This window comes from Centruroides sculpturatus, unplaced genomic scaffold (genome assembly GCF_000671375.1).
Source record: "Centruroides sculpturatus isolate CEXI.00-Female unplaced genomic scaffold, Cexi_2.0 scaffold764, whole genome shotgun sequence".
Taxonomy (NCBI): domain Eukaryota; kingdom Metazoa; phylum Arthropoda; class Arachnida; order Scorpiones; family Buthidae; genus Centruroides; species Centruroides sculpturatus.
The window spans coordinates 286,014-300,214 of NW_019384991.1; the positions used below are offsets into that span (position 1 = coordinate 286,014).

Sequence of the window (14,201 nt, forward strand, 5' to 3'; positions counted from 1 at the left end):
ATTTTTAAATTTATAAAAGTTCAATACAGTACAGTCCCAAAACCTTGACTCTTGATAACTGAAAATTCCATAAAACTAGTGTCATTTCTCTCACTTTACTGTTAACACAAAAGTCTGTAAAACTCATCATTCTCAATAACTCATCAGATTCACAGTTCATATTAAGTTGAGTTTTGTGGGATTCAAATATATTAATATACTATTTATACACTAAATTTAATTGCCTAATTAAGTTACAAAATATTTTGGATATATTAGTATATTAATTTTATAAATTTGGCATTCTATCTAGCAAAACATTTAATAAATAAATTTATGAATTTATCAAAATACTTCATAAACTTAAAAAAAAAAAAACAGTCCAGATGAATAGGAACATAAAATCAGAATTTTACGACAGTTTCATTTAAATAGAGTTCTCAATGGACCAGATCAAAAGACAAAATTATAACCAAAAAAGTTATAATCAAAATTAAGTCAAAATTCATTGCAAGATGGCAGAACCAGTGATGCCAACCAGAAAAAAGGGCCATCAATAGAACAGGATTCTATGTCATGGTTGGAGAGCAAGCAGGCAGGTTTAATTCACCATCCAACCTCCTGCTTCTAGCATGATATCATCACTCCAATTTTAAAATATTCATAAACTATCTTAATTTCATTCTAAAGTTTATTCTAATGTTTTCAAATTATAGTTTTATAATTTGTTCCAGGTAATAATTTTACTAATAATGTAGTACCTAGAGTGCAATAATCAAATTCTACAGTCGACCCCCCTATAAGATCATTGATTANAGTAATAAAACGCCATTATTCGTTATTCATTGTATAAAATAAGAATAGCAGAAAGTAAAATCATTTTTCATTTTTAGTCGATTGTCATTTAGAGCGAAAAATAATCGCTCGACGCTTGCTTGAGTAGTGGATATACATACGATGCAATACGACTAGCGACTTGAAATCCGGGTAATTTTGAATTCACCTCAAATATCAATTTTATTTTGAGCCTGTCCATACCTTTCCGTTGTATTGCAAACTTCACGAAAATGTCATTCTTCAATCTAACTATGTAATTTAGAAACTTGGCTTTGTTTCTCCTATTTATCGAAATCATCATCTGTTTGCTTGTTAGATTACGGCAACGCAACACTTGGGCGATCTACCTAAGGGGGATGCCTTTTGGAGATCTTTTTAAGGGTAACTGGCCCCTTGTCAGGCTTTTTTTTGTTTTTTGTTTACTCTTTTCGCCCTGTGGGCACTAACATGGCCTCTTAAAGCAGGCCCATTATGGGTTCGACCAGACCCTCAATGGGGCGACCGAGTGGTGAGGGACGGGGCCCAACATATCCGAACGGACCACCCCCCGAAAAATTCCTGGGGATTTTTTGACCCTTCCGGATTTGATCCCGGGTTTCCAGAGAGGTAGGCTGCCACCTTGACCGCGTTACAAACATTGAGAAAACCCAGAAAATACCACGTGACCAGCCCGACCCGGCGAGGGATGAACCCACGACTGTACTCCCAGTGTTCAGGAAACGGAGCCGCTTGGCCATAAGTGGGCGCCGCAGGTAAGGTGACACTCGAAAATGTGTTACTATAAAAGCAAAGCCATATTTTCCAGATTACAGTTGTTCTTGGTCTATTGTTCTCTTATAGCACGGAGGCACTTCGATCTAAACAAATGAGTTAACGTAGGCATATCACAGTTCGGACAGAATTTTCACTGCTAAGTTCGAAAGTCATATTCGAACTAACCGAATTCGTTAACATGTAAATTTCTATATCCTCGGCTAGAACAAAAAAAGAACCAGGATACAGGGAGGGGGATTCCCCAAAAAGTCACCGGAAAAAATATTTGAAGTCAACACTGTATATGTGGCCTTCTAATTCAAATTTGTCTGGGGCCTCATGAATCTATAACGCGCCACTCACTTAAAGTCAGGAATTTGAAAATCACGTGATTTGATGATAAGCGTATGATTCGTGATGGAAAATCGTATGTTTACAAATTCACAGATACCGAAATGTTTCTTTTCATAAATAAGTTATAATGGGAAAAATCTGTTGATATGGCCGGATGGCCGATCGGTTAAGGTTCCCTAGAGCGGTCAGCCTACCGCTCTAGGAGACTCGGGTTTGAATCCTGACGGGCGGATAAAACTCCATGAATTTTTCGGGGAGTGGTCGTCCAGATATGTCGGGTCCGTCCGTCACCACCTGGCGCCCCATTGTGGGCCTGAAAAACCCATAATGGGCTTGGTATAAGAGGCCCTATTAGTGCCCAAAGGGCGGAAAGATTTAAAAAAGAAAAAGATTCGTTGACAGTATTCAGGACAGTATACATTGGAGAACGGCGCTATATGGGAAGAGGCTATACAGAGGTATGATTATCCTTGTCGTACAAATAAATTGAAATTAAAGTTTATATACATTAAAATGTAAAAATACATAATAAATTTCTGATTTTTCTCTCGAAATATTCTTTTGATTTAAAGTTTTTAGAGAAAATTTGTCGGCTTGTGAGTGTTAAAATATTTTAAATCACTGATATAAGTCCTTATGAGGAGTAAAAAACGGAATTTCTAAAATGAATTAAGTTCTATGGACAACAAAGAATCGTTGATGCGCGCCAACAATATCTTTGTTTTTCGATTATTATTTCGAAGCGCTTTCGTTTTGTTGGAGGGTTTTCTTGCGATTTTTAAGAATGAGTAAAAAGAGAAGTTTTTGGAGGTGGATTGGAAGGATCTTCGGACAAAGACCTCCAAGCGAAGAAAAGGTTGAGGAGAGAAAGGGAGAGACAAATGATCCTTTTCCGAACGCAGAAGTCAGTGGGCTTTCGCCGGAATCTTCGGAATATCCGAAGGTTCCAGAAGATGGAGGACTTCCGTTAGAGTCTTCGGAGTGTCAGAAAGATCCAGGCGTCAGTGTGTGGTGTACCACCATATTGTTCTGTTGTATAAAACGAAAATATGTAGATATTTTCCTATCTCTTTTCTTCCCTCTTTGTTCCTTGTTCCATGGAACATTCTAGAAACTTCTAACCACGTGGAATGAATTGACCTACTTGGGAAACAAAGGGAAAAGGGGAGCCCTGAGGGTAAGAATGAGGGGGAACGGACCAGTGATGCCAGATTGGGCTACAAGTAGCGGATTGGGCTACTTTTTAAGTGCTCTCGCTACAANTGTGAATGGCTCACATATTTGTAAAATCTAAGTGACTCGTACAACATGTAATTCAGATAAAACGGAAAAATCAACGATCTTATAGGGGGGGTCGACTGTACTTTAATAAATATTTTAAATCCAAACTTTTAATTAATGTAAATCTATTACAATGTACTTTATTCATCAGATATTAACATTATATTACAAGCATTAATTCAAGATGTATGTATTTTTAACACACTAATCCAGAGAAAATAGCTTTTTCTACAAAGCTCTGACACCACAAAAGCAGAAAAAAAATGCATATTTCTTAACATGTAGAAGCCAACTATAGTTTTCGAAACCACCAAGAAATAAGTGAAAAGATATTTTATAAAAAATGTATAAAATATATCAATAAGTTAACCCATACTTTAACCATCTTATAAATATATAAAATAATTAAATTAGAAACAATAAGTGTTATATACAAAATCTATCACATTATTTCAGTCAAGTGTTTCAAATGTATGGTTACAATACATTTATTTAAATGTATTGTAACCATATACTAAAAATATGTTGAAAAGTTGATACATTTGTATCAGTTCTCTAAAACTTTCTGGAAAGTATTTGAAAAACTGATGATAAAAAAAAATGAATAAGACAAAAAATATGCTTTTCAAGCCTTAATATTATTTTTGTGCATTCATTGAAGCAAACTAGAACAACTATTGTCAAATATATTTTAAAATGATTAAGAGAAAATAAAACAAACATTTTTAATGTTTTATTCATTACATATTGTTATATTCTATTTTTATTTCTACTTGATTAAAAACATTTATAATATGACAATTGCAATTTAAAAATAAACTATATTGAAGTCTATCAAGTGCACGTATATGATCAAGAGTATCAATTGAAGGTGAGAGTCCTCCATGCAAACAAAAAATCTAAAAAGTAAATGAAACATTTGCAATTAAATATATTATTAAAATAATGAATTATAATTTATTTATACATAATAAGTTTTNTTTAAAAACAAAAGCATAAATGCAATACAGAAGTGGGTACCTAAAATGCTGTTGGCATCATTTGCTTTCTTTCATTGAGTAATGTTTTCATCCATACATTGTATACTATGCCTTAAATTTATTGATTCCTAATTTCATTAGTGCTTTGTCAATTTAAATTTAAATGAATTGTGTACCCATGTCTCTTAAAAATAGTGGTAACTCTAAGAGTGATGACAAAAGAGTTTAACTTTTATACTTCAATTTTCTTACTTGTTATTTAAGGAACCTATCATTTAAATATATTATACCAGTAATTATTCCTTTATAATGCTTCAGTTAACAACTCTGAGAATAAATTGAGCCTATCTGTAATTTGATTATAAAATCTAAACTACAATTAGATAATAAAACTATCTTTTCATGTTTTAATAATTAAACTTTATTTTTCATTTAATTAATAATTTTAATTAATTTATATTCTTAATATAATCTCTAAACTTTGGCATTATTTGATTATGTATTTACAAAATAAATCCATAAAACTGTGACAAACACTAAAATTATGAAAAATGATATTTCATATACATTTCCAAAAATAAAATTAACATTTAAAAGCTTTATTGCAAACAATTCAATTTTGTATAATGCCATTTCTATCTACAGAACTAAAATAAATTAAACATCTCTATAGCATTGAATTATTTCAGCAATACTATTCAATGTCATGATATTCCCTGAAGGCTAAAAATCTTGTAGAGATTCTAATATTCATACATAAAACTTTCAAATATTAAATTGATGAAAGCTCTTCACAAAAGAAAATACATTATTGGAGGTTTGATTGTATAAAATTAATATAGGACTTCATCAGTATCTTCATTCATATGGACTTTTGTAGATAAAGTAAAACTGTAAATATTTGTAAAATATAAGCTTCAATAATTACATTATTTATTATAATTAATGCCTAAGCAACAATAAGATAAAGATCATTAAAAACAGTGCTGTCACAAGTAGTGTATTACCTGGTTAAGCTTCTATAAAAAAAAAATCAAATTTTACAATATAGTTAATATAAATTATTAAACAAAAACTTATATAAACAACAAATTGCAAAATAATAAATCGATAAACGCTCTTCCATTACTACACTAAAACTACTTTAACCAATAACTTATATATAATCATATAAATAGTTTATATCATAAATCTAAATTTTGAGAGTTTTTTATTTAGCAATTTTAAACATATCAGCATCCATATTTCCCAAACTAATAATGTTATAAATAAAGTAAATTCTAATTATTTAATCATTTCAGGACTCTACTGATAACAACAACTGACTAATACCATTACTGTAAGTGGGATAAGTAAATAAGATTAGTCAATGGAAATTCTTGTTTTATTGACTGACATTAGAAGTATATGTTAAAACAATTTTTTTTTAAATGTATAGTTTAATGACTAATTATTATTTCTTTAATTAACAGAAATTAATGCATTGTTGTTTGCCTGCTGCTTTTTACATTACCAGCTTTAACAATAGAGAGCATAAAATTGAAATAAGACATGACAGTAATTTAAAGTACTATACTACTGCAAATAATGGTTAAAACAATTAATGTTTATTGTTAAAGCACAGGTTAGCACAACAATAATTGATAACAACTGTGTTATCACTTGTCACATGTTATAGCAAATAACATGAAAAGAAAGATGATAATGATAACTAAAAACAAATTCTTATTACAATAAATAAAGTTTTAAAAATAGATTTTAACTGGTATGTTTTGGGATTTACTAATTTTGATAACATTATGCAACTGATTACAAAAAGTAAATTCTGTTGTATTTTGTCTTTAGTGATAGTAGCCTTAAATTCTATCTTAAATCCTTCCAAACTTCACTAGCTCTATTGTGGATAATTTACAACAGAATCTACTAAACTGTCTTAATAAAATCCCATTAAGAAGCTTTATTAGACATAGACAATTCATACCATACAAATATAGATAAAACAAACTTACTACTGCAAAAATTTCCTTTGGAAAAAAGTCTCTACCTAGTATAACAACAGATACTCTGGGCAATAAATATTTAATAAATAAACAAAAGGTGTTCATTATCTCATTACCTGAAAAGATATGACTGTTCCAATGACAAGTTATAATTTGCATATATTAATATCTGTAGGAATAAACTCTGCACATGTAACTAATATCCAGCAAGAAGAAACTACAAGAAAAAACATTTTCATCCATATTTTTAACAATCCTCATCAGACTAACTCCAGTTTACTTGACGATGTTGGTCATATATGCATAGTTTATAAATGTATACTGTGTTGAGTAGTTGAATCTGTAGGAACAAATTCAACATACTATGTTGAAGGTGTAAATTGTGGTCAAAATAGCTCCATGGAAATAATACTGAACTGAGCTGAAGCAATAAATTGTTAACTTTCAAAAGATGGAAGAAACCCAATGGAAAGTGGTTAAGATTAATGGCTGTTTACAACGAATGAAATACAACTTATGGGCAAAGTAATATATAAAAGAAAACAAGATCAATAAAAAATGAAGTATGATCACAAAGACTTCATTGTACTTCTGTGAATAAATATAAACACCTTATTACTATCTTTAACTTTATCTTTATTTATTCCCAATACTGCCAGAGCATAATCGGGATAAATACAGAGATATATCAAAGCACAGGTAAATACATACATAATAACAGAGCACTAATGTACAAACAGTATGACAATAGAGAAGTATGAATAGATGGTGAGATGACCGATACAAATCAACTAATATGATACATAGCTTGAGAGTAGAATAACATGTATAGTAGTATAAAATAGACAATACTAATAGTAATAATAAAAATTACACAGATATATGTTGCAGCAGAACAAGTAATGATATGTACTATACAATAATGTGCAGGGAGCAAATGAAGATAGTGCCCGATGACAGACATAGCTGATTACTATCTCTTGCAAAATGAGAAAATTGCTTCAAAGCAAAAGAATTTTGAATGGAGCAAGATACTGAAACATGTGACATAACCTTAAGAAACTGCCTACCTGTACATGGAAATTTATTTTCAAAGGTAAAAGCAAAACTATCATTGTAAAAGAAACACCAAAAGGAACATTTATGATAGACAAAACATGGAAATTGGACAACTGACATTTGGAAAACAGTAATATTTTCCTATGAATCAAAAATTTGTATTGAAAGTAGTGATAATACTGGGAGATTTATTTGATATTTGCCAAGGGAGAAATTCCATGTCTCTTGTTTGAAATTAAGAATCAAATTTTCTCAGGGTATTATAATTTGGTCTTGTATGTCAAGCAAGTGAACTGGAAAATTATGTATTCTGAAAACCATAGTAAATATTTTGAAATATTAGAACATTTTTTGATTTCTACTGATGAACATACCTGTAAATATTCTTAGACAAAAATGTAAGATGCCACTATGGCTATGCCATATAGTCATATTTGCAAAATATTAATGTTAAATTCAGACACTCAAAAAAACCTTTAAAGACATGTTTGTAATTAAATTATTTTTGCTGTCTTGTCTTTGCTGTTTTTTGAGTGTCTGAATAGACATAGTTGCAGTTTCTACTGTTATATTAACGTTAAAACCATAACCTGGCCTGTCAAAACACTATTTGGAAATTTGCAGTGGGACTTCAAGAAATATGTGGAATATACCATAGGAAGACGACAACAAAAGCTGAACTGGAAACACTGTTGGAAAGAAACAGATGTTGACTTTGTCAACAATTGATAGATTCAATGCCAAGATACATAAATGAGGTAATAAAACTTAAGGAGGTACAATGTTAAATGCCTGTTATTTTTTTTTTAATTATTAGATTTTTTACTTATATGATTAGATATTTACTTCCCAGTATATCTGTAATTAGAGACTTTTTTCAAGGGAAATTGGCAGTAGATGCTTTATTTTTTATAAAACTATTGAGAATATTTTTGTTAAACTCATATTCTATTAATGCTTTGATCTAAGTATTCAATGTTTAAGTTTCATGTGTATCAGGTACTTTCTTTGACTGTAATAAGATGTTTATGATTCATAACTGTTCTTGACAAATTATTATATATGTTTTCTAAGAATTGTATATTAAACTGGTTTTTAAATCATGAAAATTTAAGCAATTTAATAAATTTGAATTATTGTGTATCATAATCAACATTGTTGTAATGAAATATAAGAGTAATCCTAATTAATCATATAAATCATAAATGAAATAAAATTTCATGTTAATCAATCAGTTTAAAACTCAAATATATAAAGAAATGCCAAAATCATACCATAAATCAAAATGTTTAATTTTTTAGCCTTAGTTTGACACTTAATTAAAATATATCTTTTTAAACAATTATTTCTGCAGTAAACAATATGATAAAAAGTTAGATTTTTTGGAAAGTGAGTAGACTAATTAGTTTATTGCATCTTAATTATATAGCTATTTCAAAGGAAAATTTATCCAATGAAATAAGGCAATAACATTAGTTAAACATTGCTATAAATTCATTTCAAAACTCAACCTGTAAACTTCTCTCCACAAAAAAAATTATGCAATTTTATACAAAACACTTACAATTAATAAGACATATAAAAACAAAGCCAAAATTATATTACCGATCAAATAACAAGCCAAAATGTAACTCGATAATAAATCTGGATTATCATCTTATTAATTAACAAGAGTAAGACAAGCTTTTCTTCATTTATTTCCAAACAAGATAATATGTGTACAAAAAGCATATCACTAACTGCAAAAACTCAAGTATTGTAATAAAAAAAATTTGAATACTGTTAATTATGATTTTATAAACAATTTCAAAAATATGATTATTTTTCTCTAAGAAAAAGTATATCAAAAACATCACAAAAATAAAACGAATGCTGGAGTTAACAAGGATATCGGTAGACTAAAAGATAGTAGTCAACTTTAGTCTATTTAAAACCAGAAGGGCAATAAAAATAAAAAAAAAAATAAGGACCACCTAAAATCAGAAAAGACTGAAATACCTACGAACAAGCCAACCAATGCCATACATTATCGGGCTAGAAGACGGCTTATTGCCATCTTCTAACCCGATAACATAAGGCATTGGTCGACTTGTAGTTTTATAAGGTATCGGGTTATAGCGATGTCATTCATTTATACCTAAGTAAAAATATTAAATATTTTGAATTAGAAAATGAATAATCACAATTGGACTATAAATAATTATCAAATACATATGAAAGTTTTAAATATACTAATCTACTTAATTATGATTATTATCCATTTATTTCTTTAAAAATTTACACTCCATTTATATTAATAAAATAACAATTCTGTGTAGTAACGTTTAAACATTGTTACTACACAGAATTTTAAATTGTATGTAATACTTTCTAATATTGAAATAACTGAATTTCCATTTAAAATAAGCTTAATCCAAAGACCTACATACACAAATGTTTTTTTTTTTTTTAATGTTTTATCATTAGACATGATAATTTGTAATAGCAATTTTCTCAATAAAAATCTACACGAATTGAATTTAAATAATTTGTANAGTTTAACTTTACAGTTCTTCTAATACATTATCTTTGAAAAACAAAACATTCAATAAAAGAATCACTTTACAAAAATATCAAAGTTCAGCTTAATGTTATGAAAAATTCATATAGTTACAAGAAATTAGCATTCATGTTAAATTAACTTCCTATACATTATTCAGAATGTACTGTATCACCTTTTGAAAAGCAGAATTATTTCTTATATTAAGATAGTAACAAAATCAGCAACAAGCAAATATTTAATGTGACATCAGGATGCAAATTTTAATCATATTTTTAATTTATTTAATTTAAATTACTGTATATGCTCTCCATCTCAATTAGTAGTGGTTTGCCCCTGTACATCCTACTTTTCCTTTAACAATAGAGTCATGCCAGTCATCTATCTAACATCTTTCAGGAGAAAATGTTTGAATTAAAATAACATGACTTCCAATGTGAATCAGAAGTTCATATATAGTTACTCAGGGCCTCCTGCTCATAAGGTTTCCAAATAGGATTTCATCTTACATCTATCTAACTCTGTTCTCAAGATTAAGGAAAGACATACAGGCGACAGTGAGAATTTATAGGTCTACAATTTTTTCAAATCACAGACCAATAAATTAATCATCATTCTTAAAGAGATTTGATGATGGGTTATTTGCATTATATCTGTTACAACGAAACTTTTAAAATAATAAATTTTAAAATCAGGAACATCTCAAATAAATAATAAAAAAAAATTATAATTTTACTTATATATTCATTTCATATATCATAATTATTTAATTAAAAAATAAAAATTATATATTAACTTAAAACATTTTTGTTTATGTTAAATTTTCTGTATCATTGATATTAAAAAACAATTAACAATACATATTATTAATATATAATGAAATATAAACAACTAATTTGAAAACATTCAATTTTAGTTTAAAACTGTTTTATAGATTGATACATATAGCCTACATAAAATTTTTAAAGCAATGACTGCAAATATACTAGTGGAAGCAATAATAGCAAAAATAGTTCAATTGGCAAAATCATATTATTGTTTTATACTGCTTGTTTTTTGTAAAAATTTAATATTTTATGGCTTATTATTTACTTATTTAAAAATTCATATAAGTTTATAACATTTTTAACTGAAATTCTCAATAAAAGCTCTGAATTCTTGTTAGAATAGTCCCTTGTTATATCATTTGGTTTGTTCCATGTGTCTGGGACAAACCAAATGAACAATATATCAGATGGCAACTTACCAATGTATCTATCCATCTGATTTGTCTATTTTCATTTTTCATGCTGACTTTCTTTTTTGTGGGTTGTTTTATACAATGATAGTTTCAAGATCAATGATTGGAATAACATATTTCTTTGATAGTAGAAATTCAATGGCAACTAATATATGAATTATGTATGTCTAGTAACTTTTAACTAATATTGTTTTTTCTTATAATTAGATAACAATACTGTATACCATTTCACACACATTCATATGTTATTTATAGATAAGTAAATTAATCTATCAGCACTTTTCTTTTCAACTTCTTTGCAGTAATTCATCAAATGAATCATCAAGTAGTTCTGGAATGCACCTGTTACATTTTACTTATCCTAAATCAGATCAGAATAGAATGTTCTATTTTAGAAACTAGAATGAACTCTCAAATGAGTCATGATCAAAATAGATATACACATTACTATTTACTATTTTTATTTTCTAGTTATGTGTTAATAAATAACATTTATATGTTGTTTATATTTTATTCTTCATTCAATAAAATCAATATCTATTAGAAAATTATAAAAACTTTCAAGATTTTTCTATATCTATTTTAATTGTCTATATGTAACATCTAGTGACCAGAAATACTATTTTGTGTAAGGAATATGATGTAACACTTCTGAATTCAGAAATCAGACAATGTGCTAAAGTATAAATGAAAATCAATAATCTAATAAGATTATTGATTCTATTTTAGCACATTATCTAGTTTCTGAATTCACTTTTATTTCTATTTTAGAACATTCTGATTTTCATCAACATTAAAAAACTGAACTAAACAAAATATGCAATCACCAACAAACCAGTAAAAATTCAATTTAACTAATCAATAAACGAACAGTTTGTTGGTAATTGCATATTTTGTTTGTCTTATATACCAGTACTATTGTGGTGGTTGTACATTCTTTATAATTATTTTCTACTGATCTTTTTAAAATTTATCAACAAAATAACCAAACAAAATATTCTTTTATAGCAATTTAAAAGTTTTTAGTGCCAACAAAAAATTGCTAATGTTGACATTTCAGTTTAACATAATTTTAGTGAACATGCCAAATCAAACACACTTTCTATAAACTGATAAATTAATTTTCTTGAAAAAGCCCACAGCTCATTTCTTCCATAACACTTTTCATTTGTCAAAGTCCTAATTTTTAGTAAATAACACCAACAAAACCTTCAAAGAGAAGATTTAGTCCTAATTTTTAGAAGATTCCAGAGTATTTGTCTAAATTAAATTATATAATAGCTTTTGTTTTAAAGTCAACAAATTTTTACTGAATCAAAATTAAATTTATTTTAAAAATTAGCTTCTTTTTCTTATTCCAAAATACATACTGTCAAAGTTCAGAGTCTAACTTTGGCCTAGGCAAATGAGACAACTACCAGGGCCTGGATATAATGGTCCCAGAAATTGATTTGTAAATTTACATATTTATAATTTTAACTTTACATATACACAATTTTTAATTTTATTTATCATGAACATGAACATGAACATAGTAACATTTGCAGCTTTTTCAAAAAGGTCCACTAGAAGAAAATAATTAAAATAATTTTAATTATTTTTTTTAACCATGTTAACCGTTACTTCTGGGGTTGTATAAAAAGAATTAAGATAGACTCAGAAATTTGATATTTTTTCTAATCTTCAATGATTTTTTCTTAAATTCTTATATGTCTAAAATTATTTTATGTATAGTTTATAACAGTCAAACAACTCATAATAAAAAACTTTCAATTTCGAATTTCAATTGAAAAATAAAATATTTTCAAGGTAACTCATATTTTATTTTTAATATTAACAATAACAAACATTAAGCTAAGCACAAATTAGTCAATGTCATTACTTAATATTATGCCAGATGAGCTGTCTCTAGTTACACAATTGTTTTCCTATGATGAATGACATATCACAGTTTTTGAAGTCATCAATTAAATATTCAATATTTATTATTTCTTTAAAACTATGTTAATAGCTCATGAAAAAATAAATGCATAACAGAGTGTTTGTTCACAAAATGATATTAGCAATGAAAATCTTTTAACTTCAGCTACTACATGTTTATATGTAGAGAAAGAATTAAATAATGAGATATATATAAAATAGGTTTCACAAAATACTTATATATATTATATACAGCAAGTACAGCCTGGGTTTAGAATATATTCTCAGGACTAAAGACTTTCTGCTTAGAACAGGACATTTTTAAAATAATTTCATACACAGTGATACATAGTGAATTTGACACAGTTTTGTTGTGTAAAAGAATGTATGATTAGGATAAAATTCAGAAGTATCAATAGACAAATATTACCAAATTCATAGACCTATATTTGCAATAACTGATAATAACTGATTAACATAACTTGGTACTAAAAGCATTAAGAACTATTTTGTACTAAATTTAATAATTACAAAAGAATGATTAATTAATTTTTTAAACATTTAGGAAAAAAGAGTTGGCCTAGAATAGGATGCAAAACTGCAACTGCTGAAATCTAGGCAGATGGCATTACTGATTAAACTATCTAGGCTTCCCAAACAGGGCATTTGTCAATTTTTCCCAATATATGAATCATTTGATTTATGCTGCTTTTGTTATTCTTATCTTCTTGAAAATTCTGCATTTTTTCATGCCTCCCTAGTATTATTTGAGAGAGAAATGCCAGCATCAAGCTACTAATGCTTGATGTGGAGTGTCAGAAGAGTACTATTAAAAAATTAAATGTGAAATTGTTTGACAATTTCACAAAGAATACACCAAAGGCAACCATGGTAATTTTTAAAACTTACATTCATGAGACATTTGTCCTCTACTTAACATTTTGAAAACTACAAAAGTTAAATAATTTTTGTCCATAAATACACACATCAATCGAAACCTGATATCTTCCACAAATACACCTACAACTGCTGTAAATTTCTTCCAGTTTAATCTAAATTAATTAAGTGAATATTATAATTATTAATTTTAATAAGAGATGGTGCCTAATGCCTCATTCTAGTGCCAAATTCATTTCTAATCTATAATCATATATCCAAAATTTAGCCTGATCATTTATGGCAGTTGTAGGTGAATTTTTGTCCATTGTTTACAAAGACAGCATCCATTTAATTAAGATAAAAATACATCAATAGTCCTA

The 14,201-nt window shown here is 28.1% G+C and overlaps 1 protein-coding gene across 1 annotated transcript in view; it reads right to left on the reverse strand.

Moving 5' to 3' along the window:
* LOC111633024 (serine/threonine-protein phosphatase 2A catalytic subunit beta isoform) overlaps positions 1 to 14,201 on the reverse strand; it is a 43,701-nt gene that overhangs the window by 14,566 nt on the left and 14,934 nt on the right. The window lies entirely within an intron of this gene.